The sequence below is a fragment of the Physeter macrocephalus genome, chromosome 10 (genome assembly GCF_002837175.3).
Source record: "Physeter macrocephalus isolate SW-GA chromosome 10, ASM283717v5, whole genome shotgun sequence".
Taxonomy (NCBI): Eukaryota; Metazoa; Chordata; class Mammalia; order Artiodactyla; family Physeteridae; genus Physeter; species Physeter macrocephalus.
The window spans coordinates 40,545,451-40,560,146 of NC_041223.1; positions in this window are offsets into that span (position 1 = coordinate 40,545,451).

The following is a 14,696-nucleotide window of genomic DNA, read 5'->3' on the forward strand; positions in this document are numbered from 1 at the left end:
CGCAACGGGAGAGGCCACAACAGTGAGAGGCCCGCGTACCGCAAAAAAAAAAAAAAAAAAAAAGAATAAATGTTTCCAAGCCAACTTGTAAATTATGATGTAAAGTTATGTAGAGTTTTATGTTCTATCATCTTTATTGGCTTTACCTTTCTAGTTCTGAGATAAAAGGTACAAGCTGGACAACTCCTACTTTTCGTAGTAAAAGTGTGCTGAATCTATGTCCATATTATTATTAAACTTCGCATTAAACTAAGGGAGATCTTCTACCATATAGTAGCTTCAACTGTGCTGCTATATTTTAGTTCTTCTCTGTCTCAGGAACTCGTTTATTTTTGCTGTTTTTGTGATGTTATTAGTTTTGTTTTGTTCTTCAGAACAAATCTATGTCAAAGAAAAAACAAAACTTTGTGTTCATGATATTCATCCTTTTTTTTTTCCACCTAATGTTTCAATGGCTTAAGAAAATCAGTCTTCTATGAGCACAAATCAAGTGGGTGGTGCAATGAAAATAAGCCTTGGGTTATGTGGTAGGAAACTGATTTTTAAAAAATGAGAATGAAGTCAAGCCCTCAATAGCTTGGATTTAATTTCCTGTAGAGTAAATCCATTCTCAGGCACCCGTGGATAAGTTTGTTATTTAGCACTTCACTGAGTCTTTTTTGAACTTTACAAAGAAACAGACTTAGGGTCACAGGATCCAAGAGCTTTGCCTTGTTCTCAGTGGGAGTGTGAACCATCCCCTAACACACAGCTCTGACCCTTTACTACATGGTCATTGCTTTTCGCCCTTGATCACTGGCTAGGAATTATCCATGCGCGGAGAACTGCTTTTGTTAACTTTGGTCATACCGTACATTCCTGGTAAAAACTAAAGAAGGATTACTGTAGAGAAAGATGGAAGAGAAACTGAATTAGCCAGTTTTATTTTTTTTAATGCATTTTCTATGTGGGGCATATATTTTGTCTCACGAATAACAATAAATCATTTTTTTCAGAATTTTATTTTCTAACCATTAGTGGTTAGCGGTTTTTTTTTTTTTGCTTTTATAAACATATACATTCATGATAGTTAAAAAAAAAAACAACTTTTCCTTAAATAATTACAACTGAAACATAATAAGCTTGCCAGAAGAAATTTCCTGGGTCATCTTGTCCAATCTCTTTATCTCCTGGGTGAGGCATGCGAGAAAACCCAGGGAGGCAGGAGTCTACCCCAGAGTCATGCAGTGAGTTAATAGCCTCGCTGAGACTTGAACCGAAAACCTTGGACTCATGACAAACGTTCTTCTCACAGGACAGCCTGTTGTCTCTAGGTAGAACGGATGATTCGTGCTTTTCTGTCTGGAGTTTTCTGATGTTTTACATAATACATCTCAAGGTTTTACAGTTAAGGATATTATGATGAAAACATGGAAATGATTTCATAGTCAGTGTGTCCTTTCTGGTATGTTCTGGACTGCTAGGATTGATTCACAACAGAACTCTGGAAAGCTCCTCTCATGTTGTCACGGCAAGTTTGCTGAGTGGCCTCCAAGAGCTGCATGACAGAGAATTATCACATTGGCTAAATGTACTTTCCTAAATTCAGAGGTTTTTGATTTTTTCTCTTATGAAGTGAATCCTTACTTCAGAAATAGTCTTTTCAGAAAAAATTGCTATAGAATAGTAGTAAAGAATAAGTTACTGTGAGATTTCACTCTCTAGAGAATCTTTCATTTTTATATAGTATGAGAGTGTCTAAAACAATTAGATATTTTCTTTCTGACTCACTAAAAAAAAAGCACATAATAGATGTACCCTCCAATAAGTAGACTACTTTAATATTCTAGAATTTTAATATTAAAAATCCTGGGAAATTTAGTAAATCTTGAAATTTGCAAAATATTGATAATTTTCCTAAATTTTCTATATCTTTCAAATTATGGAGGAAATTTTTAATCTCAAATATTATTTTTTATATTGAGTCATGTTCAGAAAAGAAACTTTCTATAAATTTAGATATAATATGATTTTATTTCACTTCAGTTCTCAAATTAAGCTTAGTGATATCTAAGAAAAGAAAACAAATAATTTAAAATATCCGAATGTATTTAATTGCCTCTTGAGAATGTTATGAGAATAATTAAATTCCCAAAAGATAAAATTATTTACAATTTTAACTGGAATGATGGCATATAATTCCAAAGGTATTATTTCCAAAATATCTTTTATTTCTATCAATATTACAAAAGGGCATTTAATATTTCAATGTAGGAAAACTTAAGTGAAGATTTACTTCAATTTTATATCAGTCAGTAAATTTATAGCCCAATTTACAGTGAGTTATTGTAAATTGGTTGCATTATATAAACCAATCAAAAATATTTCAGGGTTAATAGTTAAATACCTTGACTTTAAAAATATTCAGTAATGGTATTTTTTTTTCCTCAACTCTGAGTTCCCTGTAACAATACAGGATGTAGTTAGTAAAATTCTCCTTAGTAGGCTTCAGACTGCATTACATTTCCAAAGTGTAACAAATATACCTGCTTCCAAAAGTCTGTGTTTGTAGTGTTTTTCATTTGATGGTAACAAAAAATGTATATATTTCTCCACAGGAAGTTAGAAGTATATTAGGAACAGGAGACTCATGAGAGAACTTTTATCTACTGGTTTTTCCCTTTGTTTTTATACTTATTGCTATTAAAAATACATTGTTCCAGTGACAGGTATTACAGGTTCAAGTAATAGGGGAGAGCATGTCTCCTTAGTAAGTTTCAGCACCGCCATTTGTTACCTCTTGGCCAGGACACCTATGCCAGCACATACATAGCCTGAAAGAGCCTGTTTCCAGCAGCAGGGCAGGGACTAATGGGCCATAAAACACTCTTGACTCCTGGCCTCTATGGAACTTCCTGATTTCCTGAGTCAGTGAATGGAGTCAAAGACCAACATATTGAAACCAAGGATAGGCGGTAGGCAGAACTGCACAGAAGACAACAGGACTCTCAATGTCGCAGTCAGCTTCCATGTACTTCCTTCCTTTCTTCCTGCACAATGCCCTCTTTGTGATAACCATGCTGTGATCTTACTTTTTAGCAGGTTAACTAATTCCAGCCAAGTCATTAGCTGGTGTCAATGTAAAGGGCTAAATCAATGCCTCATGTTATTTGCTTCTTGATGTACAACTCACTTAAATGTCACTTTTGGATTCCCTCCATCCAACACACACACACAAACACACACACATACAGATGCCCAAGCATACAGGAGAGATATTTTAAGATTGGAGGGCTGCTCTCTGCTCTACAAATTGCACTATATGTGTTGTGAACTTTCATCCGGTTGTGTGGCCTGCATAGGAAGCCCTTTCTTTTCTATTGCCAGATAACTCCTGCCTGATTCATCTGGTTCTTTCCTTCTCCTGAATGAAATCACAGAAAAGTTGTAGGTACAAATGGAAATACAACTTCATTTTCCTGAGGTTGAAATTTTAGCAGATGAATTTTGCATTATAAACCATGCTTTGTGATTTTAAAAATAAAGGTCAGTCCAGAGTTTCTTATTTTTGTAGGCATCAACCTATTTTGAAAGCTATGTCAAAGGTAAAAGAACAACGACAACAATCAACGAACAAGTGAGGGGGAACTTGACTTTATTTAGCTATTATTATAATAGGAAAAACACTCTAGGTCCAAAGATCAGAGTGTCTTGGCAGGTTGTTTTGCCCTAAACCTTTATGGAAAGGACTAGACAAGTTATAGGAGGGAAGATTTTACAGTGGGATTGGTTTTGTCATCAGAGGGATCTCAGTCAGTCAGTTGATAAGAAATGTTTATCTGCATCTAACTAGTTTGGAGTTTTTTGGGAGTGAAGAGGAAGCTCAGTTAATTAGGTAGGAGACAGGAATGGGAATTTAGAAGGTCTGTATTTGGCATGGTCACAGGGAAACAAGGGAGTCATCTCAAGTCTTATAGGAATCAGGAGAAACAGTTGCAGTGAGTCTTACTAAGTCATATGGGAAAGATGGGTCTTTATAGTAAAAACTAGAAATTTTAAAAGTATTTACTCATTAATACATTGAAAGTAACAATAAACCTGTCACCTGGGTGATTTTACAGCTAATATATAATTTGCAGCTAATATAAATAACATTTTAATGAAAAAATAACAGTATTTTTCAAAGAAAAAATTAGTGGAAAGATTGCCATTGAAATTTTTTATTTTAAAACATTTTCTAAAGTCTGGCTTAATATAAGGGAGCTGGTATATCATGTTAGTTTCTGCATTCATTCTGTTACAATATACTGCTTTGGTTGAAGTAAACAAAGAATATCCAACTTCACACAGATGTAGTTGGAAACAGAAGAGTAGACTTTTTGGATAATTGTAAATATTCTTCTTTGATACTACATCAAAACTCAATAAGCTGTAGTTTCTTAAGATTATTACAATAGGGATTCTGAAACCATATCATGAACTTTCCACACTGTCACTTTATAATCTATTGGTTTATCTTGCAATTTTTAAAACTCTCTTAACTTTCCAATATGACATACAGCAGTGTTAATTTATCATGTTGTACATTACATTCCTAGCACTTAATTTATCCCATAACTGGGAGTTTGCACCTTTTTACAACCTCCATCCAATTCTCTTCCCCCCCCCACCCCACCCCCTACCTCTGGTAACAAAAATTCTGATCTCTCTTTCTATGAATTTGTTTGTTTTTTTCTGAAGTATAACTGACCTACAGCACCATGTTAATTTCTGTTATGCAACATAATAATTTGGTATTTCTATATATTTCAAAAGGATCATGACGATAAATCTAGTTACAATATGTTGCCAAAGATATTATGTACTTGTACACTACATTCCCCACGCTGTACATACCAATCTATATATATGTGTGATTATTTTAAGTTACTTATCTCTTAAGTTCAAACACATTTTTAAAATCCTGCATTTTTACTCCCTCCACCACGTTCACTGTTTCTGAAGTTGTATTTTGCATCTTTTTTGTTTTGTGTATTCTTTAACTGCTTATTGTAGATATAATGATTTGATTTTATTACTTTTGTCTTTTAACCTTCCTACTAGCTTTATACATGGCTGATTTACTAGTTTTACTATATATTTGCCTTTACCAATGAAATTTTTTTTGTAATTTATTTTATTTTATTGAAGTATAGTTGATTGACAATATTATATTAGTTTTTTTAAAATTTATTTATTTTTGGCTGCGTTGGGTCTTCGTTGTTGTGCATGGGCTTTCTCTAGTTGCGGCGAGCAGGGGCTACTCTTCGTTGCGGTGCACGGGCTCTAGGCACGCGGACTTCAGCAGTTGTGGCTCGCAGGCTCTAGAGCGCAGGCTCAGTAGTTGTGGCGCACGGGCTTAGTTGCTCCGCGACATGTGGGATCTTCCTGGACCAGGGACCAAACCTGTGTCCCCTATATTGGCAGGCAGATTCTTATCCACTGCGCCACCAGGGAAGCCCAATATTATGTTAGTTTTAGGTACGCGGACTGCAGCAGTTGTGGCTCGCAGGCTCTAGAGCGCAGGCTCAGTAGTTGTGGCGCACGGGCTTAGTTGCTCCGCGACATGTGGGATCTTCCTGGACCAGGGACCAAACCTGTGTCCCCTATATTGGCAGGCAGATTCTTATCCACTGCGCCACCAGGGAAGCCCAATATTATGTTAGTTTTAGGTGTATAACATAGTGATTCAATATTTTTATAGATTATACTCCATTTAAAGTATTATAAAATATTGACTATATTCCCTGTGCTGTACAATGTATCCTTGTAGCTTATTTATTTTATATATAGTGAGTCTTAATTCCCTACCTCTCTCTCGCCCCTCCCCTCTTCCCTCTTCTTACCAGTAACCACTAGTTTGTTCTCTATATCTGTGAGTCTGTTTCTATTTTGTTATATTCATTTGTTTTAGTTTTTAGATTCCACATATAAGTGATATCATACTGTATTTGTCTTTTCTCTGTCTGACTTATTTCAGTAAGCATAATACCCTCTAGGTCCATCCATGTTGTTGCAAATGGAAGAAAAATCATTCTTTTTTATGGCCAATATTCCATTGTCTATATATATGACACATCTTCTTTGTCCATTCATCTGTTGATGGACACTTAGGTTGCTTCCAAATCTTGGCCATTGTAAATAATGCTGCTATGAACATTGGGGTGCATCTTTTCATAATTTTCATGTTTCTAGTTGTGGTCTTTTCTTTTTTGTTTAGAGAAATCTCTTCAACATTTCTTGTAAAGCCAGTTTGGTGATACCGAACTTTTTTAGCTTTTGCTTGTCTATAAAACTTTTGACCTCTTCATCAAATCTGGGTGAAAGAAAGCCTTGCCAGGTAGAGTAGTCTTGGTTGTAGGTTTTTCCCTCTCATCACTTTGAATACATTGTATCACTCCCTTCTGGCCTATAGAGTTTCTGTTAAAAAGTCAGCCAATAGCCTCATGGGAGTCTATCTTGCATTTTGAATGGACATTTAACCCATGCATGGTTTTGTAAACTTGCGCATTAGTCTTATGGAAAATATTGAGTCACTGAGTAATACAGATCTTCTACATGTTGACACATTTCATAACACAACATCAAAAAATAACTGATTAATATCACCGCTGATAACATCAGAAAAGTCTGTTAGTATTGGGAAACTCCTAGCATTGGTTAGGAGTTTTCCAAAATCTAATTTTTGTTTAGAAGCCTGAATTTTATCATTGATAGTAAATACTGTCAGTTGTTCTCCTTGAACATTTTTAACATTTTTTTCAAATACCCAAGTCCCGCAAACCAATTTGTCTATTAATTAGCCCTATTTCAAGTAAAATGGTGTTCCATGAAAAAATAAGCTAGTTCATTCAGCTCAGAAATCAACTGCATAAGTGCTTTTCCTCAAGACGACCATTGTTCTTCTTCAATAGGCAACAGAAATGCTTTGTGCATATTTCTATTTCTTCACACAAAATATTAAGAGGTGTACTCAAGTGTTGAGATTTACTAAAGTCTAGAATTCATCAAGAATATTCTTAAGTAAAACTGGCTTTTTGTTTGTTTGGTTTTTTTCTTCCCCACTGTGAGCACATAGCAATGAAAAATGCAATGACTCCTAGGACAGTTTCAAGACACTACCTTGATTTGTACTAGCTAAAGAGCCAACAGTTTTACTCACCAGTGCTTTTGCACCATCAGTGTAAATGTCAACACAGTAAAATAGCAAATAATGTCTTAGTATTATTATAAAAATATTTCGACCTTGAAAGGGTGTTGAGAACTCCCAAAAGCACCAGACCACACTTTGAGAACTGCTAATATAGTGTGATCACCAGGTGAATAAGGAGCCAAAAAATAGCATTCCTCGGACCAAACATATTGGTCCCTTCACTGTATTTTTAATGCCTTTAGACAGGGAATGCATTCCCCAGTTTACTACACTTCCCACCAATTTCTCTATTTGACTCAGTTCCTACTTCCCTCATTTATGTTAATTGGCCTCGATAGACATTTGAGTCTGTGACGACTGCCAAACTTTAGCCTTGCTAATTCAATGAGACAACTAAAATCTGAAGCATAAGTCTTAAGAAGTCAGTATTTGCAGGCAGTATAATTGTTTTCTTTGAAAAATCTAAGAAAATTATCTGGAAAACTTTTAACAGTAACACAAGTTAAGTTAACATTCCCAGTTATAATATCAATAAGCAAAATCAATAACGTATACAACCACAATATCAATTAGAAAATATAAAATACCTACATTTAAATCCAATAAGTAATGTATAAGATTTAAATGAAGACGATTGCAAAATTTAACTGAAAAACATAGAGTACATAACAATTACAATAGTGATAGTAATATTATTTACTAGCACTTATTAAATATTAGGTAGTATTCTGCAATCTTTCATTGTATTATCTGATTTCAACCTCATAATAACTCTTTGAGATCAGTACTCTTAAAATCCTCATTTTATAAATGAGGAAACTAAAGCATAGAGAAGTGAAGTGACTTGCCCGAATCACATAATTAGAGCCATCCATTATTTAGTGTTTCTGGATGGGAAAACTCAGTTTCACCAATAACTCAATTCTCCTCAAGTTAATTTCTAATTCCTGGATTCTAATTAATATCCCACTTTGATATTTTAAAATAAAACTTGACAAGATAATTCTAAGCTTTACATGGAAAAGAAAAATCTTTAATAGCAAAAACATTTTTTAAATGAATTAAAGAGAACTTGCCTTACCATATTCCAAAGGATTCTATGATGTTAATTTTCTTTATTTTATTTGGTGCAAATCTAGAGAAAGAGATGAATAGAATGGAATAGAGTACAGAAATTTGCCTATATATGCACATACTTATGATAATGGTTGTATTTCAAATCAGTAGGAGAAAGATGTGGTCTATGTGATAAATAGTTTGTGACAATGGTTTATTCATTTAGAAAACCATTAAACTGGACCTCTACATATCACATAGTATGCAAAAATAAACTCCAAATGAAATAAAAAAGCTAAACATAAAAAACCAAGCCATAAAATAAATAAAATATCGAAGAATTTTTTTATAGTTTGAGGTATTGAAAGGCTTCCTAACCAAGATTTTAAACATTCCAGAAAACAAGGAATAAACTAACACATCTGGCCACATTTAAAAAAATATATTTAAACAAAGTACTTCAAGAAGACAAAAACACCATACAAATGTTAAAACTCAAGTAACAGTTGGGAAAAAATGTGTATGACTTATTTAACAACTAAACATTAATGTCAAACTATATAAGGAGTTTTTATAAATAAATATGAAATCGGCAAGCAACCCAAGTTTTTTAAATGGGCAAAAAAGATAAAAAGATAATTCCAAATGCTTAGTAGACATTTGAAATTAGAGCCACTCTCACTAGTTATCAGGAAAATAAAAGTTTTTAATGACACAATATTTTCTATCAGAATAGCACAACTCAAGTACTTTTTTTTTTTTTTAATAATTTTATTTATTTATTTATTTATTTATTTATTTATTGCGTTACGCGGGCCTCACTGTTGTGGCCTCTCCCGTTGCGGAGCACAGGCTCCGGGCGCGCAGGCTCAGCGGCCATGGCTCACGGGCCCAGCCGCTCCGCGGTATGTGGGATCTTCCCCGACCGGAGCACGAACCCGCGTCTCCTGCATCGGCAGGCGGACTCTCAACCACTGCGCCACCAAGGAAGCCCAGAATTCAACTATTAAAAACATGAACTATTGCTTAGAATTTGTTGAAAAGAACATTCTGAAACTGTCGAAGACAGTCTAAACTGGGTGAAACCTCTTTGGAAAGCAAATTGTCAGTATCTACTTATATTTTAAGTGTCAATCTCCTTTATTGAAGCAATTCCATTTCTGGTAAGCTGTTTTTAAAAGAAACAGGTACATGTGCTCAAAGATGTAGGTACAAAAATGATCATTGTTTCTTCAGCTGTGATAGCAAAACCAACCAAGCAAATAAATAAACAAAAAAGAGGTAAGAACTGAAATGGCCATGAATGGGTACTTGGTTATTTAAATTAGGCTAATCCAAGTAATGGAATACTGTGCAGCTGTTTACCAGTAAACATGAGCTACTGTCATGAAAATATCTACTTATAAACTCCCAAGTAGAAAAAGAATACTATAGCTTCAGTAGGCTTACAGAATAATGAGCCCCCCATTTGCTCACTATTGTTCTGCATAATTTGAATTTTTCCAGTGAGAATATATTGATGTTTATGTAACAAATATGTATATTTGTTATATTTGAAACCTATAGTTCTAATGTATTTTTTAAAATTCTTTTTTCAAACTTTTATTGAGTGTCTATAATATGGCAGGCACAGAGGAAGGCACTGAGTCCTTACCTTCCAAGTGTCTCTGATCTGCTGGGGGCGGGTGGGATAGATGCATTAACACATATAATCATGACACATCATGCTAAGGATCATAAACAAGGTGTGTGCAGTGTCGTGCTAACAAAAAGGGATAGAGGATAAGGTTTGGAGAATGACCAAACTGTCTGGGAGAGTTAGAAAACAATGTGACAGTGATCTGGCTCTTGAAATGAGAAATTTCCTAGGAAGCAAAGACAAGGAGGACATTCCTGGTAGAGGAGACAGCATGTGCAAATGGGGACCAAGATGATGAGGCAGTAGTAATTGATGGGGGGGAGGGCTATCTTTATCTTCTCTAAATTATAGTTATGGTCTGAGTACATATTATTAGTTCTGCTAAATATTAGGCAAAAAAAGTAATAATTAAGAATTTCTACAGTACCCTCAATGTCTTCGCTAATAACAGTGTGTGTGTGTGTTTTCCTGCTGCTACTTTAGAGACTTTTCCACTGGCCGCCTTTCCACATTCTAAACAATCTTAGTTTTCATAATCTAAGTTGTTCCGCCCCCCCCCTTCCCCCGCCGCCACATGTTTTTTCCACCACTAGTCTTTGTTTTAAAGTTGGCTGCCCGGTTTGGTATTGCATCTTGTGAAAGCTGAAGTGCCTAAGATCTTTTATTAAAATGTCCAGTTTTTTAAAGTATATGATGATCTGACAATTTCTAATGTCAGTAGAAGTTAGAATACATTCCTTCCTAAAAGTTAATAAAATATAAACTTTTTCAACAAAGCCTTAATATAAGGCCACATATAGTGTCATATGAGAGGTACTCTGTGCTGCATGGAGGGATGTGTACCTCTCACATTCCTTGCATTCCCACCCATTTGTTCATCAGTAATAATATTTATCCATTTTTCCTTGGTAACACATTCTATGCTCGGTTTCACTTGTGTATTTTCTAAACCACTGGCATCTGCAAAAATGGATCACACAAATGTTCACTTTAACAATACCATCTTCTGGGCAAAAGAAAAGCAAGCCTCAGAGTTCTTGCATGAAGTTTAGACAGTGAATGCCTGAAACCCTATGCCCCAGACACTATACTGGTGGCATAGCTGAGTCAGCTACAGGGACTCCCTGGAAAGCTGGCACCTCGCCTCCTTTTTAAAGGGATGCCACATAAGCACCTGGTAAGTAGAGAAACCCCTTGCATTAGTTTCCTAGGGTTGCTATAACAAATATCACAGACTGGATGGCTTGAACAACAGAAATGTATTTTCTCATGGTTTTGGAGGCTAGAAGTCTAAAACCAAAGTCCAAATGCAAAGGTGGCTTCCAGTTGTCCACCTTCTCTCTGCGTCCTCACATGGTCTTTGCTCTACGGGCATGCACTCCCCATACCCCTCTTTGTGTGTCCAATTTCCTGTTCTTATAAAGACAACAGTCTGAGTGAATTAGGACCCACTCATGTGACCTCATTTTAATTTCATCATCATCTCCAAATACAGTCACATTCTGAGGTCCTGGGGGTTAGGACTTCAACATAGGAATTTGGGGGGACACAATTCAGCCCATAACACCCCTGTCCTTTTTATTTTGGAGGACTGAGTGATTCTCCCCACACATGAAGAAAACCAAGTCAGCGTTAAGCTTAATGATTTCCCTTCATTGAGGGAGAAGTAGTTACATGTGTAAGAGTCCCCATATATGCCAGGCACTGAGGAGGGTATGTCACATACATTTTTTTTACTTGATCCTCACAACAATTTTAAGAATAAGGTATGATTATTAGTCCCATTTTATAGGTAAAAAATCTGAGAGTCAGAGACTTAAAGTAACTCACACAAGGGCATATAGTATTCCCAGAGTCACTTCTCGGACCTTGCTCCCTCCAGCATCCTCAAAGCTCATGTTCTTTCCATTGCCCCAGACTCCACACAGCATGCAGAGCACCCACACATCTACTCCTAACCCTAGTCTACCACAGGACAAGCACGAAATAAATGTTAGATATCCTCAGCACCATCAACAATTGTCATCATCCTCATCATCACCAACATCATCATCATCAACGGCAGTTAGCACCAGGATCTCCTCTAAGGGCTCAGCATTATTATTCCTACCTCGTGATGAGGAAACTAAAATCTAAAGAGGAAAAATACGTGGGCTTGGGATTTTTAACACTGGTTTTTTTCCTAACTGCAAAGCTCCTCCCCATGTTGCCTCTTACAGAACTGTTTTCTTGCAATTTGAGGACTTCATTCCTCCCAGTTTTTATTCCTGTGTTATTTCCTCACAATAGGAGTCAGGGAAATGTAAGGTGGTGGTTAAAAGCTGAGACTGTGAGTCAGGGCTTCTGGGATCTGTTCTCTCCACATATGTGGAAACCCACATACAAAATCTTTATACAGTATCCATTAGTCACAGAAAAGTTGCTTGCCTTGGAATCCTAAATGGGGAATTTCAACACATCGTATTCCATTTGGGGATATTTAGCCTTTAAAAAAAAAATCTCCTAAGCATGTTAATGATGAAAATATGGCACCCTTTCTAAATCAATTTCAAATCTTGAATTGTAATTTATCATGAAAATATACACATATTTTCTCAATCATAGAAGGATGACAATTCCCTGATTATCAGATTCCCACTTGGAAGTTATGAATATTTTTAAATTGTACTCAAAGTCACTTGCACATGATCATGAGTAAATTGGATTCTGAATATCTATTACAGCATTTAACTGTGTACTAGGGCCACTGTGAAACTAATCACCTGAATATTTCATTCCAGATCAGTTCTGTTATGGCAGTATACAGTCTGATTCTCAAAAGATGTATAATATCCACATCCTTATGAATGTATCATAACTTATCATTTCTGACCAGTAACAAACCACATATTTTATTAGCCACAATCATAGCTGTTTTTCAGTGTGTATAGCAAGCAGTTCATATGTTTTTAAATAATTTCTGCTTCTTTTTAAATTTAGCACTAACAAATATCTGCACATATTGTATATTTTATAGAAAAAGTTTTAGTAATATTAGTATTATTTTTCAGTAAATAGTTTAATGGAAAAAAATAAAATAGGTCTGGTCTTTTAAGCTCATCTCAGGGGCAAGCATGGTTTAATCTATTTTTGAAAATAGAAGATAAGCTCCATGACAGCAAGGATTGTGTCTGCCACCTAACATGATGCCTAATACACTAAATAAATGTGTATTGAATGAATAACCAGCTGAATGAACAAATACAACTGACCTTGTTATACAAAAGTACCAGCCATTTCAATAATTAACTCACTTCATTTATAATTGAAAGTATTTATAACATAGTAGAAAAATGTTGATGTCCCTTGGGTTCTTAGCTTTGAGAAACTGAGAATTTTGTTCTTGGTAAAATCTGAGGTTATGCCAGCTATTTTAGCGGGCTTTGGGGGTTTTATACCGTCTGTATAACATAAATAAAAACTTTCGAGATTATTTCTCTTTCTTACTGTTTTAGTACACTTCAAATGACTTATTTATAATCTTTTCTTAAGAAAAATAGAACTACCACAGGACACATGTCAATATCTCTCAGACTGACTGAGCGTGGCAGTTGAGGACCGTGGCTGAGCTCTCACCACCTAGAATGCAGTGAGTCAGCTCTCTGGGTTTTCATTCCGATCAAAGTCACTGACTCATGGTGTGACCTTAAACAATCCTTTTGTTATTCAGTTTCTCCAAGGAAAATAGCTCTCACATGACGAAGCTCAGCTGCAGTTAATAGATATTTTAAAATCTTAAAGGGCAAAACATAATTTATTTTTTAATAGGCTTTTTTTTTTCTTTTTTTTTTTGCGTTACGCGGGCCTCTCACTGTTGTGGCCTCTACCGTTGCGGAGCACAGACTCTGGACGCGCAGGCTCAGCGGCCATGGCTCACGGGCCTAGCTGCTCCGCGGCACGTGGGATCCTCCCGGACCGGGGCACGAACCCGTGTCCCCTGCATCGGCAGGCGGACTCTCAACCACTGCGCCACCAGGGAAGCCCAACATAATTTATTTTTAAATTTTGATTTCTCTTTCCTTTACAAGTGACTCATTTAAGGTCATATCATATTTGCATTCATTTTTACTTTTTTCCTAAAGAGTATATATGTATATAATATATATGTTAATATATACATAATGTATATGTTAAAATATATGTATAATATATATGTGTATGTATATACATATTCTCTTTTTGTAAAAAATGTGTGGTGTGTATGGGACATACCAAGAACTCCTGAAAATACTAGACCTACAACACTTATGTAGCTGTAATTATATAATAACAATGATACAGATATTCTGAATATTATACAGGTATTGAACAACAATCCATATATTTTTAATAATTGAGTAAAATATGGTACTCTATGTAAACTGTTTTCTAAGCCTTGTGGATGAGATCTTTTCTTTTAATGTAGCAAGGCAGAAAGATGATTTTGCAAATTCCCTCATACCTGTTTATCCCTTTCAAAAATATCATTTAATTTTGATTTTTTTTTTTTTTGCGGTACGCGGGCCTCTCACTGCCGCGGCCTCCCCCGCCGCGGAGCACAGGCTCCGGACGGCTTCACAGGCCCAGCCGCTCCACGGCATGCGGGACCCCCCCGGACCGGGGCACGAACCCGCGCCCCCTGCATCGGCAGGCGGACTCCCAACCACTGCGCCACCAGGGAAGCCCTAATTTTGATTTTTAAAAGAAGAGTATCCTAAGTTCAGGGACCTTGTGAAATTCTGTGCCTAAAGTTCATTCATTCCTTCACTCAACCTACAAATGTTGTTATGCTCATTACATGCTAGAGACTGC